Genomic DNA, 18,604 nt, shown 5'->3' on the forward strand with positions numbered 1-18,604 from the left:
AAACATTCCAAATAATGGAAATCATCATAAAGGTGAAGCTAGAGGAAACAGTTTCACTGTACCCAGGGAAAATGGATTCCACAGCCCTCCAGGACCTGAAATCTGTCCTGCTTTGGCCGCATCTTCTAGACTGGCCTCATTATCATGATGTTTGCATTTTTCTAAACAACATCAAATAACAAAAAAATGATCTCCTTTCCCACCATTTGGCCATTTGGTGACACTCGTTAGCCAGTTTTCTCTTCCATAATGGGTTTAGGCCAGGCATAGGCCACTGAAGGGGTAAATGCTAAGGTGGAGGCAGGGAGAGGAGGTTTGCTCACAGATTCGAGCGGGCGTAGGAAGGGAGACCCTGAAAGGAGGAGCTGGGGGCTCGAGCTTGTCGGGAAAGCCTTTCCCTCTGCTCGCCGGTCTCAGCATGGCGAACAGACTGCATAAGCAGCTACCCTCAGAAGTCCCCACAGGTGCTTTTTCTTACTTACTTACTTATGAGTCTTTTTACAAGCTCGGGTTAATTTTTAACTCGCTTCATGAGATAAAAAACAAAGGCAGAAACTCAGACCGGTAACGGTGGCATCCTCACCCCAGAGCTGGTTTCTACAGCTCTTGCTCTTTGTCCTCCAGTCTCCTCCCCTCGCCTTTGTCTCCCGGCCCCAGGGGAAGGCTGAGAGAACGGTCACGTGGCGTGAACAGCCTGTGTGCCTGGCAGTCCCCCTGGCTCCCTGCTGGGACCAGGATTCCTAGTCTTTCAGGCGGCTGCCCCATTTTTTCTTTTCCCTTTTGTCTTTGTTGTTGATGTCGCTGTGCGTCCACAACCCTGGGATTCCCTCAACGTCAAACTCCAAAATCCAGTTTCTTAGATTTCAATGCTTTTAAGGTCAGTGGAAACTTTTTAAAAAAGCAACATTAAGCTAATATATTCTTAGCGCAGAAAAGAAGCTTTGTTCTATTTCTCTCTAAAACTGATGCTCACTAGTACTTCTCAGATCTTGAAAGATATGTGTACCATTTATTTGTAGGAAAAGCATCAGATTGAAGTGCTTTTAAAAAACAACCAGTCACTCAGAATCCTTCCCTTCCCTTTCTCCGACGATACCACCTTTTTATAGTTCCTTTTTTTAAAAGATTTTTTATTTTTCCTTTTTCTCCCTAAAGCGCCCCCCAGTACATAGTTGTGTATTTTTAGTTGTGGGTCCTTCTAGTTGTGGCATGTGGGATGCTGCCTCAGCATGGCTTGATGAGTGGTGCCATGTCCGTGCCCAGGATTCGATCCAGCAAAACCCTGGGCCGCAGAAGCGCAGTGCGTGAACTTAACCACTCCGCCATGGGGCCGGCCCCCACCTTTTTAAAGGCTCCTTCAGATATTGCCCCAAATAGCTGAAGTATGAAGAATTATTTCCCAGGACGTTGTTACTCTGCTGCCATTGCAAGGCAAATATTTCATTAACACTTTTCTCCCTTTCCTGACTGAGGTGTTGAATCTCGGAGTCAGCCTGGTAATAATATAAGAGAAGATGGCTCTTTACCCCTAGACACCCCGGGCTGCGCTAAGGGGCCTGGTATCCAGTAGATGCCAGATAAATATTTATGAAGGAATGAATGAAGAACAGTCTGGGAGAAAGAAGCAGCTGGAAATTTCTAAAATGGGAGAAGTCCTCCTGGAATAACCAAGAATTGACTGTGTCCATAAAAGTATACCTTTTCCTTTTTTGCTTAGCTAATTATTAGGGATATTTTCAGAGAAAAACATTATTGTAAATAGAGGAAGCTTTAGGAGCCCGAAAAGCCTTTAGACCCGAGAACTGCTGGGGCCCCAGGCCTTGTGATGCAGACGAGGAGGTAGTCTTGGACTTGGTTTTGCTTGCTCACAGGCTCAGAGTGGACACAGCTACTGGTTATTTTGTGTCTAGAAGAATTAAGTAATTGCTGTATACTCAGCTTAAGAAGTTGTCATGAGGGGCTGGCCCATGGTCTAGTGCTTAAGTTTGCCACAGTCTGCTTCAGTGGCCTGGTTTCGCTTCCCAGGCTTGGACTTACACCACTCCTTGTTGGTCATGTTGAGGTGGCAGCTCACATACAAAATAGGGGAAGATTGGCAATAGATGTTAGCTCAGTGTGACTCTTCCTCAGCAAAAAAAAAAAAAGAAGAAGAAGAAATTGTCATGATCCTGGGGAAGGGGTAGAGGGGCTGGTGTTTAGAATGTCCTGAACACCACTTACTGCTCTGGGCTAGAGGGAGGCCAGAAACATTTGGTAAAATGTTGCCCCAAGCATTCCTCCCAGACCCCTGGCTGCTCTGGGGAGATGGTACTGGTTGCTCAGTTGACCACACAGACCTAAGTTCAAATTCTGTCTGTGTCCTGAGTTGAGTAGACTGATAAAAGAAAAGTAGATACTGTGAGGCAAGGTTTAAGCTACAAAGAAAACTCAGACAATTAGTTTAAGCATTGAAGATTTAGTTGAATGGAGAGCTGCCCCGAAAAAGACCAAAGATGCAGGGATGGCAGGAGTGGGGAGGTGGTGGGGTGGGGAGGGTGAAGTTGCGCAAGGGAAAGGTGCTGACAGTTCAGGACTGGTTGGTCTTAGGGGAGCTTGACATGGCTGACTGCTGGGCTCCAGGTCCATTTGTTGAGGCTGATAGTACAGTCCCGAGTTCACCAACAAGTTGTATCTCTGCAGATACTGACCCATTTTTCTGGAAGCAATCACTCTGGGTCCTTCTTCAGGGGCCTTGCTTGTGATCTCATACTTTCTAGGCTCAGTACCCTGTAGCAGGCAAATTCAAATGCACATAAAATGATAACAATTCATTTACCAAACCTCGGCACTATTGATATTTGGGATTGGGGGCTGTCCTATAGAACACCATGGTAGGATATTTTGCAACGTCCCTGGCCTCTACGCTCTAGATGCCAATAGCATCCCTCAGTTGTGACAATCAAAAATGTCTCTAGACATTGTGAAATGGCCCTGGATGGCAAAATTGCCCCAGTTGAGAACCACCGCCTCAGACAGTTTACCCTCTGTGAAATTCTCCACACAGGCTGCCGTGATGATTAGCACCAGTTCATCCATCCACCGGAACAAAACCAAGAAACTCAGTATCAGCTCATGTTGAGTTTAAGAGTGCTCCTGCCCAAGGCTACCTTAGACTCGGATAAATCTAAGGGTCAGTCAGCTTGGGGTCCCAGGGTTTCGAGGGTCCTGCTCTAGGCCTGTTCCAACCATGTGATTCCCATGGGGTAAGGGTCAACAGGGCCAAGAGAATATGCCCACTAGAGGCTGCGCCCTGCTTCTAGACCACATTCTTGGTATTTAGGACACCAACATTTCTTGCTCAAAAGGGTCAAGTCTGCTTTAAAGGCTGACATTTTCTCTTCTCTGGGTCTGTTTTCCAGACAGTGTGATATGCCACTGGGGAGGCCCAAATGGGGCCAGTGGGTGTCAGGTTTTGGCCATGTGGGTGGAGCTTGGATATGCAGGCTGTACTCACCCTGGATCCTGCAGATGTTAGACAAGGGCCCGCCCCCTCCTTATACCACCAGCTTTCTAACAAGATGTAGTTAAGAGATCATTGGCAGTTCCACATCTTCTCTGCAGCTTCTCCATCTTCACCACCTTCCTCAGTCTCTGCAGAACATGGTGATGAACACTGGCCCCACGTGGAGAACCAGAAGGGAAAAGATGAGATTTTGAGAACCCAGAGAATTGCCCCCTGCTCAAGCAGGGTCTAGGCGGCTTTGTCCCTCTCCTCTGAGCAGAGCACTACCTAATTATGCTCTGTTGGTGAAATGCTCCCCAGAAAAACACCGCCACTTCTGGTAGATTTGTTTTCCTCTTCTCGTCTCTAACCGACACGTGAGACCAGCTTCTCCACGGTCAGGCACTATTTGGTGAATGTCTGCTCCTCCTCCTCCCCCCCTTCCCCCTGCCTCTCCTCCTCCTCTGTGAAGCGGTCTGGTTGACCCCCCTCTGTGGGAGTGAATGACTCTCTTGATTTTGAGCCCCTACAGCCTGTTCCTCGTACCTTGACCAATCACTTACTTTTTCCATTACACCTTGCACTGAGGCGAGTTCTATTAGAGATTGCTCCTCAAAGACAGAGGGCCTCTGACTTATCTGGCTTTCCCCAGTGCACCTAGCACAGGCCTCACACACACCATGCAGCTGCTCAGGCGTTTCTTACTGAATCAATTAACATTAAAATTCCACCTAGTTGGGATTAAAGTCACTGAGTTTTATGAGAAAACCAGTCCAACCAGTTCCCTCCTTTGTGGCTCTTAGATCCTGAGGCTGGATTATTTTGTCAATTTAGAGCCTTACTATCAACATTCGCTTCACACTTTGGCCCCTAGATCTTTTTTGCCTTGTAAAGACTGCAAACATCAGGGAAAAGTAAGTTTTAGGGATTGTGCTGCTGTAACAAAGTACCACAAACTTTGTGACTTAAAGCAATAGGAATTTATTCTCTCACAGTTCTGGAGGCCTGACATGGAAAACCAAGGTGTTGGCAGGGCCGCGCTCCTCCTGAGGGCCCTAGGGGAGGATCCTTCCTTGCCTCCTCCAGCCTCTGGTGTTGTGGCAATCCTGGGTATTCCCAGGCTTATCGATGCATCGCTCCAATCTCTGCCTCCATTGTCACATGGCATTTTCCCTGTGTATCTTCTCTCTTTGTGTCCAAATTTCCCTTTTTTTATAAGGACACCAGTCATTGGGATAGAGACCACCCTAATCCAGTATGACCTCATCTTAACTTGATAACATCTGCAAAGACTCTATTTCCAAATAAGGTCACATTCACAGTGACAGGGGGTTGGGACTTGAACATGTCTTTTTAGAGGACACAATTCAGGTGTGAAAGAGCTTAATTCCCACAGCCATCGTTAAAGCTGTGTTAGAGTGTGTCTGACCCTAAGGCTGTGTGGGCTTGTTCTCCCATCTTCTCTCTCCACGTAAGGCTCTGCAATCTGGAATACTTGATTTGAATCACAGCTCCACCATACGTGCAACCTTGGATAAAGTACACACCCCAGAATACCTTCAAATGTGATTATACTCCTTCATACAAAATTTAAGAACCTTACAACAATATATTCCCAATTCTTCCCTCCCCTCCTTTGGGCTATTGTGATCATACATTTTACTTATACATGTGTTATAAATTCCATAATATATTGTTACTATTTTTTACTTTAAACAGTATCACATTTGGAAAATTTTTGGCTGTTATTTCTTCAAATTTTTTTGCCCTCTCTGCATTTTAGAGGGCTTCAATTATGTTAGATCACTTAACATTGTCCCACAGATCACTGAGGCTCTGCTCATTTTTTAGTCTTTTTTTCTCCTCCTCATTTTGGCTGGTTTCTGTTGCTATGTCTCAAGTTCAGCAATCTTTTCTTCTGCAGTATCTAGTCAGTTAATTTCGTCTCTAGAAATTCCATTTGTTTTTTTATATCTTCCATTTCTCTCTCATTGTGTTGATGTTTTCATTGATTTCACTCCATTCATGTACACCTCACTACTCAGCAAAGGGTCAAGGGGACCCCCAAGCTCTTTCTCTTTTGTAACCCCATCCTGTCTGGAATTCTGCCCTAGAAATTCCAGCTATTCTCCACCCCCTACCACCATCCCTTTCTCCCCAGCTCACCAAGTCCCCTGGGCTCTCCCTGTGCCATGGTCTAGAATGTGCCTCCAGGCAGAAAACCAGGGCAATCATTGGTCTCTCTTCAATTGTTTCCCTTCTTCCAGGGATCACAGACTTGTGCTGCTTGTTGTCCAATGTCTAATAACATTTATATATTTTTGTCTAGGTTTCTGGTTGGTCATGGTGAGAGGGTAAATCTGACTCCGGCTACTCCATCATGACCCGAAGTGAAAATTCTAGGTAAATTACTTCCCTTCTCTGAACCTCACTTTCTTTATCTGTGAAACAGAGCCAATAATTTCTATATCCCAGGGATAATGTGAGGATTAAGTGAGATGATGTATGCTTATAGTAGTAGCTACCACTTGCTGAGGGCTTAGTATGTGCCAGGCCTCCTCCTGAGCACTTTACATTAACTATCTTATGTATATTTGAATTTCACAACAACTCTGAAAGAAAGGTATTATTAACCCCATTATAGAGATGAGAAGTTTAAGCACATTGTCCAAAGTCAAAGAGCTGATAAACGCAGAGCTGGAATCCTTCTTATTCCAAAGCCCGTATTAACTATGGGTTATAGGAGCTTGAAGCAGTGCCCAGCACACAGTAGGAATTTGAGAATCCAAATATTAGACTTCGTTTACTCTGCTACCCTCCTGGATACCTGACAGCTCAAAGGACGTGGAATTGTAATAGATGCCGAAGTCTATATTGGGAAATTCAGTTTCTAGTCCCGGGTTCTTTGTCCCTGCATCCTCCTTGGGATTTTCTCTCTTAAATAGTGCTCATATCCATCGGCTTTCTTTGCCTTCACTGCCACCCTTCTAGACCCGACGACAGTCCCCTGGCTGGACTCCTGCTTCCACTGTGGCCTCTATAACGTATTCTCCTCATCACAGCCCCAGCGAGTCCTCCAAAATGCAGATCTGATCAGGTCTCTTTCCGGTTTAAACCGTTCAGAGAACTATCAGAATAAAGCCTAAAACCCTTGCTAGAGTCCACAGGACCCGTGAGGTCAGGCCCCCCATTCTCCAGCCACTTCTCACACTGTGCTTGCCCCCAGTCTCCTGGCCACTCGTTGTCCTGTTGTCATTTCCCCAAATATGCTGTCGTGCAACTGTGTTTTTACCTTTCCTCCTGTGTCTGTATCATAATGAATTGCCATTTTGATGAAAATGTCTAGGTTCTTCTAATTTCTGCTTTTACCTGAGACTCTATGCTGATCTTCTGGGACTTGCCAAGGCTTGGGTATGGTTGGCCATGCAGGCAAACTCTTAAGCCTTGGTCCTTATGCTGACCCCCTGCCACACAATTCACAATGTTTTAATTTACCTTATTAACTCAACAGAGAACATTGGCTCCTGAATGAGGATTGTTATCCTGCACATGCAAGTTTCACAAAATGGCCTTAGGATTATCAACTCAAAATGTTGTCTAGAAAGCACAGATTGGTGGCCAGAACTAAGCTTGAACAAGTCTTTTTTTTTTTGCTGAGGAAGATTTTCCCTGAGTGAACATCTGTGCCAACCCTCCTCTATTTATTATGTGGTTTGCTGCTACAGCATGGATGCCAACCAGTGGTGTAGGTCTGCACCCAGGAACTGAACCTGGGCTGCCGAAGTGGAGCGCACTGAACTTAACCACTAGGCCATGGGGCTGACCCCGGACAAGTCTTTTCTTATATCAGAGAAGGCCTGGAAGTTTCTTCAAGTCTCTGTTCCCAGATAGAATAATGAGCCTCACATCTTCTCCTCTACCTTCAGGGCTTCTTCAGAAGCTAATGAGACAGGGTCCATAAGGGTTTTGAGTTCCTTTGTGAGAGACAGTGCATATGGAAACATTACATGCTGAAGTTTGTAATAGGAGTGTGTAAGGAAGTCTGACGCTGTCATTCTAAGATGCAGCGTTGCTCAATCAATGAGTCTATTGAAATGACCCTATTAGAAGTTCACCAGAAAAACGTAGAGACGGAAGGTAGCTCCTGGGAGGAGGGAGAGGAAAACTCCACAAGGGATCATGGGTTCTTTAAGTTTATCCTTTTGGAGCTTAGTCCAGTATGGAACATGTAGGAGCCGCTCAGGATAGACTGATTATCACCTGCGAAGGTTATCAGAGGTGATTCTGTGCTTGCAACATGTAACAGAGAAGCAGCCTCTGTGATGAGATCACTGGGGATCTGTGAAAGAAACAGTGCTTGGCAAAGGCGGCTGCTCGTCAAACCTTGGCTCAGTGTTTGGCCCCATATTAGCTGCTTAGATTCAAGGCTGGCTTCAGCGCGGGGTGAAGAAGCAGCTACCTACACGGGGGGCTAGTCTCCTCCACTTAAATACGTCTCACCCCAAAACTAGGAGTCCTACCTTTAGCACTCAATTCCTTTGGGTTATTTTCCCCTTTTTAAGATATGAACACCTTGTCACGAAGGGTGAATGAGTTTTCTTTTTCCCCAGTAGGACTTCTGGTGGAGGACCATACCCAACCCAATGAGAGATGCAGAGGTAAAACCCGAGGAAAGCATCCTGGGAGGAAACACTCCTTTAGATTCTGTCTGAGCCTGTGAAAAGGGACTGGATCTCAGAAGGAGCCCAGAAGGCAGAGGAAGGGGCAAGGAGGGGGTCTGACAGCCAAACACCAGCTTGTAGTTTGGGCCAAGGTTTGGCTAATTGTGCTTTGGACGGGGTGAAGCAAAACATGCCCCATATAGGAAATTCTCTGGCACTCAAAGGCAGATTTACACTGGGCTCAGTTATAGGCATGATTAGGAAAGAGCTTGGAAGCCATGACTGTCACCAGCAAGGAGAGCTGGGTCCAGAGTTAGGAGGCAGGACCTCAAGCTGGAGGTGCTGGCATTTCAGGGACCAGAGATTCAGACTCAGTCACTACTGGCTGGACCCGCCTTCCAGGTAGGATTGATATCAGGTTTGCTGAGAAGGCTCGCTACCTCCTGAAATGTTTTTCCTACCTGCTCACTGATGCCTGACATTGCTTTTAATGGGGAGCAAAGCCTTGCATTACAGAGCTAAAGAGCAAGCTTAAAACGACCATGAAAGGAAAGAGAGAGAAAGAGAGAGAGTGAGAGAGAGAAAGAGAGAATGTATTTATGAATTGAAGGAAGCAAAGAAAATCCAGTCGGCCTTGGCCTGTGGGCGGAGTCCAGGATGATACAATTTTGCTCAAGGCTACCCCAGTGAGGAAATGTGTTTGCTCCCTCATAACAGCAACAGAAATCATTTCAGAATGGCTTTAAGGTTCTCTAGAATTAGGAAACAGAAGAAAACAAGGCCTGTCTTCTAGACAAGCAACTAAGAATGTGAAGGGAGTCGGGGGGGGGGGGGGGGCGGGGCGGTGTTAAGGAGGGGGACTCAAATTCTTCATTTAAATTGTTTAATAGTTCTCAGATGCCACTCTGAAATGCAGTACTGCCCCCTGCTGGCTCCCCTGCGGTATAGCTCATCAAAAACCAGGAGGGCTCTCGGGTCCTTTTCCCACGGCTGGGAAAAACTGAGGCGTCGATTCTCAGCGCGAGGTGGGAGACAAAGCTGACACGGGATGATTTTCCAACCGCCACTCTCCCTCAGAAAACACCGCTTACTGTCTTTGGCTTTGGATTTAAACAGGTATATCTAGCTTCCCCAGCCGGTGCTTAGTGAATTAGGTCACCTTGGCATAAATGTTCAAAGAACAATGGCTCCGAGCCCCACCCACCTGCTTGCAGGACCTTGGCCCCCTCCCAAAGCCTCGCTCTGGGCCTCTGCAGCGCTCTCGGGGTGGAGGCTCCCAGCCTGTGGGCGCCGCGGAGAGTCCGCCACCTCTTCTCGCTGGCTGCTGGCCCTGCAACGCATCGCGCCAAAAACCCCTTTGAGGGAAAGTTCTGCCGCGCTGCTGGCTGGCCCGGGCGCTGCTGATTCTCGACGCCGGCACATGCCGGTGCTGCCGGGGACTGTTTCTGGGCAGACATAGGAAAAAGGGCCCAGCAGAGATTTAAGATTTATTCAGATACGCTTGTGTGACCAAATAACTCAAGGTCAATGGTCTCAGTTGCCTAGTGCTGTGTTTGGGTATTGAACCAAGCTCACATGCTTAGGGCCTTTTTTCCATTCTTGTGAAACTGGATCTCCACAAAGGGGGATTGTGAAATCAAAGTGAGAACTTTACTGGCATCTTCTCTCTATTCCTTTATCACATTTAACTCAAAATCTGTTTTCATTTTCTTCAGAGGCCTTCAAAACCTTCCAGAGTGAAGTGTGGGTGCATATTCATCAAGTACCTTAGGATAAGAAATGGAGCCTAAAAGAGATGTTCTCAACACTACTCGCCAGTAACCAGTGGTGTTAAGTGTTAGGGTTAAACTTCACCTTAGGGAGAAAAAAAGAACATGTTGGGGAACCTTTCTCAAAGCGTTCTGGGAAACATGAAACACGGCTCTGACTTCGGAGGCTGGTAAATGTAAGCATGTTCCAGTTTTAAAAAATAAACAAAATGCACGTTATTACTTCTGACACAAACCAACCGGACCCCCAAGACCCTGAGGGGCTTTTTAGCATCTGGAAGAGGCCGATGAGACGACAGTGGTCTGAATCTTAGGATGCTCAACTATTCTCCTTAGGCCTTCTCCAAGTGCTCATTCCTGCAGCCAGGAGCTTCCCGCCTCCATAATGCCCGACTGAGGACCAGTCTCTACTTTGACAGGAGCAACTGGGAGCAAGAAAATTTGCCGAGGACTAAACCGTAAGATGTGTACACTGAAAGTTGTAGCCATGGGTGTGCAACCAATGTGGTTGCACGGGGCCACACACTCAGAAGGGCTCCACGCTTGAAGGGTCCCGCACTTGGGGGTTAATGCTCTGTGGCCACTGTCTTGATACTTTTACCTTTAATCATTTTGAGAATTATTCAAGAAGATAGTTTTAAGAATAATTTCACCATTCTTAATAAGATTGTCTTTGAATTTATGTTTCATGAGTGAAGGCCGGTGGCCCAGTGAAGCACGCACCGGGGCTTGGAGCCTCACTCGTGCCTGGTCTGCCTCTCCCTGCCTCCCTGCCTCCCCGGGCTGGGTTCTCAGCGTCTGTTCCCTGCTCCCTGGCTGGGGAGGCCCCGCCTGGCTTCCCCCTCCCTGCCCTTGCCCCACACTGCTGTCCGCCTCCGCCCCTGGTAGGGGCCTGGATATGGGCACAGGGAGGATTACAGTTGAGCATGACACGCGTGCCCTGCAGCACCTCTGGGAGAGGCATGTGGCAGCCATCCCTGCCCTGGGCTGGCAGTGCCACAGTGCATTTGGCGGGTAGCCACAGAGGTGAGACTGTCACCTTCCTTCGATCCAACTACTGAGCATGACCTGGCACAGAGGTTTAATCCTGGGGGGCTCTCCCATCCCACCTTGGGATCTGCCAAGAGCGTGGCACGCCAGTCTGGCGGCTGGCCAGAGGAGACGTCCCGGCGCTGGTGGCTGTGTGTGAATATGCAGTCAGGGAGCCTGCGAGGGTCTGCGCTCATCTTACAAATATCCCTGCGCCTGAGGAAGCATAAGATTAAATAGCAAACAGATGCCATGAGCAGGTGAGAGAGACCATGGAAGAAGGGAGGGCCAGCCCCATGGCCCAGCTGGTGGTAGGTTCGCACTTTCCGCTTTCGTGGCCCGGGGTTCGCTGGTTCGGATCCAGATGCTGTGGTAGGCGTCCCACGTATAAAGTACAGGAAAATGAGCACGGATGTTAGCTCAGGGCCAGTCTTCCTCAGCAAAAAGAAGAGGATTGACAGCAGATATTAGCTCAGGGCTAATCTTCCTCAAAAGAAAGGGAAAAGTTTCATATTTTAGTGCCTTTAGTGGCACTTTTCACCTGCTTTTTGAACAAGGGACCCTGTATTCTCATTTTGCGCCAGGACTCATAAATTAGGGAGTTCGCCCCGGCTGTAGCAGAGGGTAGGGACCATCTTTCTGGTCCTGTCTATGTGGCATCTTAAGTTACTGGGCTTTATTAAAGATGATTTATCAAGTTTTCATGGGTACAGATGAACTTCCCTATGGGTGGGGGTCACACAGGTAGCCACTGACAAGCTGAGAATAAATATTTGCTGAGTGAATTGATGGATAAACGAATGAATGAATAAAACAACAAACTAAGGAAAACCACAGGCATAAATGTGTGCTAGGCCCAAAATATGATCCTCCCAGGGTTATTTGCCTTAAAACAGGAGGCAAAGGCTAAGCAGGAAAAATGTGTGGCATCGAGAGCCCTTGAGGGCTCTGGGGGGAGGGCAGCTCCTGAGTGGCACCGTGGAGGCTGCTCTGGGCAGTCCAGTCCCTTCTGCTGGTCAGTCTTGCCCGTCTACTGCAACTCCCTCTCACTGAGTTAACGCTGATGAGTTAACGCTGATGTCTGGAAGACGTTCGTGCTATACGGCAGCAGGACCTTTGTAATGAGGAAAGACAGAAGCCTTGTTGCGGAATTTCTCCTCCTCAGAGAAAATACCTGCACATTATGAACCTCTGTTGACTTGTCTCTAAAAATCTCAAGCTGCAATAATCCCAAGTTGCTCAGGGCACAGAGAATGTCACTGATATTTAATCAGAATGCCCTGCAGCGTGCCCTGTGTCCACACTCCCTGCCTGCAGAGCCTCTCCCGCTGGTCTCCACCTTCTCCTTGAAGCCCTCTCTGCCTGCTCCAACGTCCTGAGTTTTCTCTTCTGAACTTGCACAGCATGGATTGCAACTCCATCTTTCCTGGGTGTGCTGCTATTTTAGCATTTGCTGTATGGTCTTTAGAGGCTCATTGCCTCCTTCAGGCCAAGGAATGTGTTGTTCCCTTCTCTCAAATCGGCCTCAAGGCCAAACCCAGGCCTGAGCACCAAGTACTTTGATTCTGCTCCAGCCACTCAACCCTCCCACTGTTCCTCCATCACTCTGGACCTGCCCGCACCACAGGGCCTTTGCACTTGCTCTCTCTCTGCCTGGAAAGCCCTTCCCCCAACCATTGGCAGGGCTTGATCCTTCCTCTCTTTCAGGTCTTTGCTCAAATGTCACCTCATCAATGAACCCTTCCCTGACCACCCTGTTGAACATCCCAAACTTTCTCTTACTCCCTTCATCCCCTATCTTATTCCTCAACTTTATTTTCCTCCAAAGTACTATCACCACAGGCATTCTAAATAATAAACTCATTTATTTGTTTATTGTCTGTCTTTCCCCTCTGGAAAAAGGACATATATGGATGGTGACTTCATCTGTTTGTTCATTGAAATATTTTTACTATCCAGAACATTTCCTGGCACATAATAGATACTCAAAAAACGTGTGTTGAGTTAAGCAAAGAACACGTTCAACAGGTTCTTATTTATTTCAGCTGAAGTCCCACTGCATCGTCTGTGGCTCTTGAAAGCAGCTTCTCCTGTCAGGGTCAGAGAGAATAAGGGAGAAACTTGGGGGATGAGGAATCATTTCTCGCTAATAATTAATTCTGCTTGCTCCTTATCTGAATTCCTGGATACTCATAAAACCCATGGTCAGTATAATCAACACACTTTCGTGCTCCAGGCCTGGGGAGCTCAGCTATTTAGGGCCTGGACTGGGGAAGCCAGAGTCACGTGTCCCCTCCTGGTGTGGGTCACGGAATTTGGCTCAGTTCCCCAGCCCAGCCAGGGCACAGGGGAGACAGAATGCGAAAGTGTGGGTCTGCGGAGAGAAGAGGGAGCCGTGCAAAGGCAGACTACAGCTCACCTGTTCCCTCCTAGAACCGTGTAACAGTCTCCCGCGGGAGCTGAGAAGGAATCAGGGAACCAGAAGGTTGTTCAGCTCATTGGCGATCACTTTGTCCTGCGAGGCGGTTCACACCTGGAGCACGGGTTCTGAGGGAGCCACAGGGGCAGGAGCTGTGTGCTTCGGAGGAGGTTGGAGCCCTTCTGTGGGGCCTTCAGGTGGGCGCAGCTTAGGGGTGGCATTCATTACGAGGAGCCTGCAGGAAGAACATTCCAGGTGGGGAGAGCTGTCCAATCAGGGTGGCTCTCTGGACTCTTGTTGGGCTAGACTTGTCTCGTTTCCTCTTTCCTGTGGACACTGATGGCCTGACTGAGCCATTTGGACGCCAGGCCGGGGGTGCAGGCAGCACAGGGAGGAGGGCAGGACCTGGGGAACCACAGATGAAGGGAGCCAGGCCTGGATTAAAGCAACTCTGAAAGGCAAAACCCTCTGCATGCTTTCTAGGGCATTTAGGGGTTATAATAGAGAGTCTAACAAAAAAACTAAGGTGCCCGTTATTTATGTCATTCAAAGTACAAAAGAAATATGGAAACTCTTTGCTTACGAACTTCTGACTTCCACTTATGCAGATACCATGAGCCATATGCAAGAGCAGAAGCACAGTACCTCTGCCCATCTCTACCAATGGCAACTGTCGCTGATGCCCAGAGTATGGAGTTGGGGACTAGCTGGCATTTTCAGCTTGTTCTAGGCGCCCAGGACTATGTGTCTTCTCTTACGCTAAAACCTGGCTGGGCTGGCCTCAACCCAGGGACAGGCTCTGTCTTCTTTTATAGGAATGAAAGCCTTCGAGGCACGCGCACACTCCGGCTCCCTGCGCTCTTATAGTCACAAGGGAGGCAGATGCTGCCGTGTCTTCTTAGCAAATGGCTGGGAGCACACTTCCCTGCATGAGTGGAAGGGATTGTCAGTCTGTGTCCCAAATAAGGAATATTGAAGTAGAAAAAGTTTCCCTGAAAAAAACAAACAAAACAAAAAACCCCTGCCTCTGCCGAACAGGTGCCTCTCCCAGGTTCTCGGCTTCCAAGTTCACTCCTGGCTTAGCTGTGGCAAACGCTGGCCAGGAACCTGGAAGCAATTCCTCATTTGCAAGTCAATGAGCAGAGTTTTAGATGAAAAAGAAAAGCACAGTTAAAGCCCCTCTTCTTCTTTCTGCTTATTAGGAACAGTTCTGTACGTTTCCCTTCTAAGAATTTTCCAGAAGTCAATGGCTTCTTGGCCCGAAAGGCAGGTCTAAAAAGGCCTTTGAAGGGGGCCAGCCCCGTGGCCGAGTGGTTAAGTTCACACGCTCTGCTGTGGTGGCCCAGGGTTTCGCTGGTTCGAATCCTGGGTGCGGACATGGCGCCGCTCATCAAGCCATGCTGAGGCAGCGTCCCACATGCCACAACTAGAAAGACCCACAACTAAAAATACACAACTATGTACCAGGGGGCTATGGGGAGAAAAAGGAACAATAAAATCTTAAAAAAATAAAATAAAATAATAAAAAGGCCTTGAAGATGGAGAAGTGGAGGGTATAATGGCTTAAGACTCGGCACAGGCAGCTGTGACCTGGTGAACTGGGGCTGGGAGGAACAATAATCAAACAATCACGGCTAACGTTCGTTGAGTGCCTGTATGTGCCACGTGCTGTTCTGCGTGCCTCCCGTTTAATCTTCACTGTGAATGCACATGTGTCATAGACACAGAGACTCAAGCACAAGAGAACATGCCAACGTGTCCAAGATCATACACAGCTAGAAAGTGGCACAACTGGTAAGTAAGCCCTAACGGTCTGATTCCGGAATCTGCGCTTTCAAGGCCAGGGTGACAAACCCACCCCTAAGGACACAGGCTGTGGCCAGGAGTCCAAGAGGCAGGGCCGTAAGGGAAAACAGCAAGAGCACATCTGGGGGGTTGGCAGAGGGTTCACTCAGGAGGATTCAGGGTTTCACAGACCAGTAAGATTCCCCCAAATGAAGGTGCTATCTTTTTATTTTGTCAAATAAGAACATTTTAAAAATCGTCTAACATCATTTCATAAAACAAATAAAATAAATTTAATTTTAATGCAAAGAAGGACACCATCTCCGACTAAAGGCCAGTCCTTTAAGTTGAATCACTCTACCATTGTAAAAGCCCCACTCCATTGTCCTTATTCTCCTTGCCTCAGTGTGGGATGGTGAAAATGTCCTCACGAGTGGCACCCATCTCAGGACCCTCATCTGGGACCACTGCGGTGCCTCATTTGATCCTCATAAACCCTCTGCAAGGTAGGCAGAGAAAGTCTTGTTAACCTCCGCTCTTTTAACAAAGCAACCAAAGCCCAGAGAAGTCAAGAAATTTGTTTAAGGACACACAGGATAAAAAATGGCAGGGCCAGGTTACAAACCCAGGTGTTTGGACTCCAGGTCCAGTGCTCTTTGCTTGGGCACCACAAGCCATTCTCCAGACGAACTGACTGGCCACCAGATTGATTCCTCTGTGAGGACCTGAATGTTCTAAAAGAGAGGAAGCATTTGTAAGCGTTGTTTCTGTTGATAGGGCTCAGAATGGCATAGTACAGCTGGCTGAGAGGCACTCCCTGGTTTCAGGACAAGATGAGAAGCCCCATAGGCGTAACGAAGGAGCATATTTTCTCTTCCATCACCAGGCCCAGCCTAGCACAGGGCTGGGCACACAGGCCTGGCAAGAAATCCTTTGCAGTTGAGAAGTGGGAGTGTGGTTTGAATGCCAGTTTTTACTTAACAGGATTTTACTGTGGAAATAGAGGATGAAGGCAGGAAATGGAAAAAACTCTCAGACACAATTTGATAGAATGCTACTGGAACAAGGGAAAAAAAGAATGGAGTCCAGAAAAGACTTGACGGAGGCACCCTGGGCATCGAGGGGTGGAGGCTTGTCCCTGGGGGTGGGTGGGTGGGTGGGTGGGTGGCAGGGATACAGGGGCACTGAATGTGGCTTCCCACTGTTCTTAGGATCAAGGCCTCACTTCTGATTATCGCCCCCAGTGCCTGATGGCCTGGCCGCTGCCTTCTGTTCCAGTGTCACCTCTACCACTCTCCGAGCTCCAAACACGCCCCATGGGATCCCACCTCAGTACAATCGAACAAACTGTCCCTGCTTCTGGGAATGTTCTTTTTTTAACCAGCACTTATTAATGCCTGTGCATCCTTTGGGGACTTCCCTGACCCCTGTGTACCAGCTTGAGGGGTAGACAGCCCAGAGCCACATGGGCTCACCTTCAAAAGCAGCGAACAGTTAAATGTGTGCTGTGTGCACAGAGCCCAGAGGCAGCACCTCAACCGACAGCGTGTTCATGAGGCCCATGGGAGCAGCAGGGAGCACACATTACCTTGTCCTGTGTGGAGTCAGCACCCTGACCCTTTCCTTCTTAGCCTTGCTATAGTCTGTAGTTACGTGGATGGGTGATTGTCGGGTTAATGCCCTTTCCCTACTCCACAGTCAGCTTCCTGCAGGCAGGGCTTTGTTTTGGTGGCCGTCGTGCCTGACCCCATGCATGGGACCAGGGGCCTGGAGGGTGCCCAGGGAGGGTTTGTTGAATGGCTTCCTTCCTTCTTTTTCTGGGGGCTGCCTGGCTGCGCCACTGGTATTTTGCTTTTAACTCCCAGTATTCTTGGGGACATGGAGGGCGGGGTTGGAGGTCACGGCTATCTGTAGAAAACTGTTCCCAGGCTATTTGCAGTTGTCTTTTCTTCCTAGCCCAAGGTTCAGAACCCACTGGGTTTGAGGTCCTCCAGTACCGGGGATGATGGAGCCTGTCACCTGCTGACCAGGGTGGGGCTTGGGTTTTCGTGAGAGGTGCGTGCCGGCTGGGTCTGAGTCGTGTCAGCTCTGACTGTGTAGGACGCCGGGACTCCTCTAACTTGTGGGATGTGGAGTAGGTAAGAGCAAGGCCGGGGCACCCAGCAGATCTGTCGTTATTCCCTGTTCAGCCACTGAGGGGCAGTGTTGCTCCACAAGGAAAGCAAAGGTGGCAGAGCCAGCACCGTTGAGAAACCAGGCACAAGTGATGATACTGGCTGGCATTCACAGAGTGCGAGCGATGTGCTAGGTACCCTGAATAATTCCATAATCACACAAGAGAGGAATGATGAAATCTATTTTACGGATGAGATAAAGAGGATCAGAGAGATTAAATGACGTTTTCAAGGTCTCATGGCTAGTAAATGGCCGAGCCAGTATTCAAACTCAAGTCTGCCTGAATCCCAGTGCCTTCCCCCTGCGCTCCCTCAGGGGTGACGGCAGACGTTTCCAAGCGTGTCCTCACAGCAGCCGCTTGCCAGGGCTGTGGCCCACAGCACAGCCTGCTCTCACTCAGCTGGCTCAGTTTAGCCAACTTTTGATTATCTGAATTAATACAGGGCCCACTGACTTGGGTCTAAAATTTAAAAGTGGGTTATTAAAATGATTTATTTGAGGGGGCCAGCCAGCAGCACAGTGGTTAAGTTCGCACGTTCCACTTCGGCAGCCCGGGGTTCGCCAATTCCCATCCTGGGTGCGGACCTCCGCACCGCTTGGCAAGCCATGCTGTGGCAGGCGTCCCACATATAAAGTAGAGGAAGATGGGCATGGATGTTAGCTCAGGGCCAGTCTTCCTCAGCAAAAAAAAAGGAGGATTGGCAGCAGATGTTAGCTCAGGGCTAATCTTCCTCAAAAAAAAAAAAGATTTATTTGAATCCAGAGACCATTATTCTGTGTGTGCATGGGGGTGGGGGGTGGGGGGAGGAGAGAGACAACAGATTTGCCCTTCCAGAGCCTTCTCTTCTGGGCGCGTTCTGCAATCCCTCCTCCTTCGTCCCCACCAGCCCTCACACAGCTGCCAGAGAGCTTTCCTGTAGATTTGATCAGATGACTTTTGCTGCTACACTTCAGTGTCCTCCTGTAGCTTCCAGGAGAAAGTCCTACTCCTTAGCCAGCACCCGAGGTCCTTCATGAGCTGGGACCCACCTTACTAACTTAATCCCCCCCACCCCCCACAAACCTGCCCTCTCAGCTCCAGCGCCCTGAACTACAGCACTTCAGTGCTCCTCAGAGCTGCAAGCTCCCCACACCAGAGTGGGGATAATGATGCTTCCCACCAGGTGGTGGTGAGGGTGCAGTAACACCTGTGAGGCTGCGGGCACAGCGCTGACCCACAGCAGGACATCATGAATGTTCCCTGCCTTGCCTTTCTCAGCCCTTGGAAACATGCAAGGACAACACG

At 48.6% G+C, this 18,604-nt stretch overlaps 2 long non-coding RNA genes across 2 annotated transcripts; one reads left to right on the plus strand and one right to left on the minus strand.

The window, feature by feature from the left end:
* The first annotated feature begins 663 nt into the window (after positions 1-663).
* Positions 664-13,001, plus strand: LOC106826398 (uncharacterized). The gene is made up of 5 exons (XR_001396882.3): positions 664-877; positions 5,811-5,884; positions 8,092-8,139; positions 9,033-9,258; positions 9,858-13,001. It is a non-coding gene; the product is annotated as an uncharacterized lncRNA (long non-coding RNA).
* On the minus strand, positions 2,195-4,182 carry LOC123286335 (uncharacterized). The gene is made up of 3 exons (XR_006528632.2): positions 4,045-4,182; positions 3,494-3,652; positions 2,195-2,766 (listed from the first exon to the last, which is right to left on the minus strand). It is a non-coding gene; the product is annotated as an uncharacterized lncRNA (long non-coding RNA).
* Positions 13,002-18,604: the final 5,603 nt, after the last annotated feature.

Source organism: Equus asinus, chromosome 6, assembly GCF_041296235.1.
Source record: "Equus asinus isolate D_3611 breed Donkey chromosome 6, EquAss-T2T_v2, whole genome shotgun sequence".
In the NCBI taxonomy this organism is placed as follows: domain Eukaryota; kingdom Metazoa; phylum Chordata; class Mammalia; order Perissodactyla; family Equidae; genus Equus; species Equus asinus.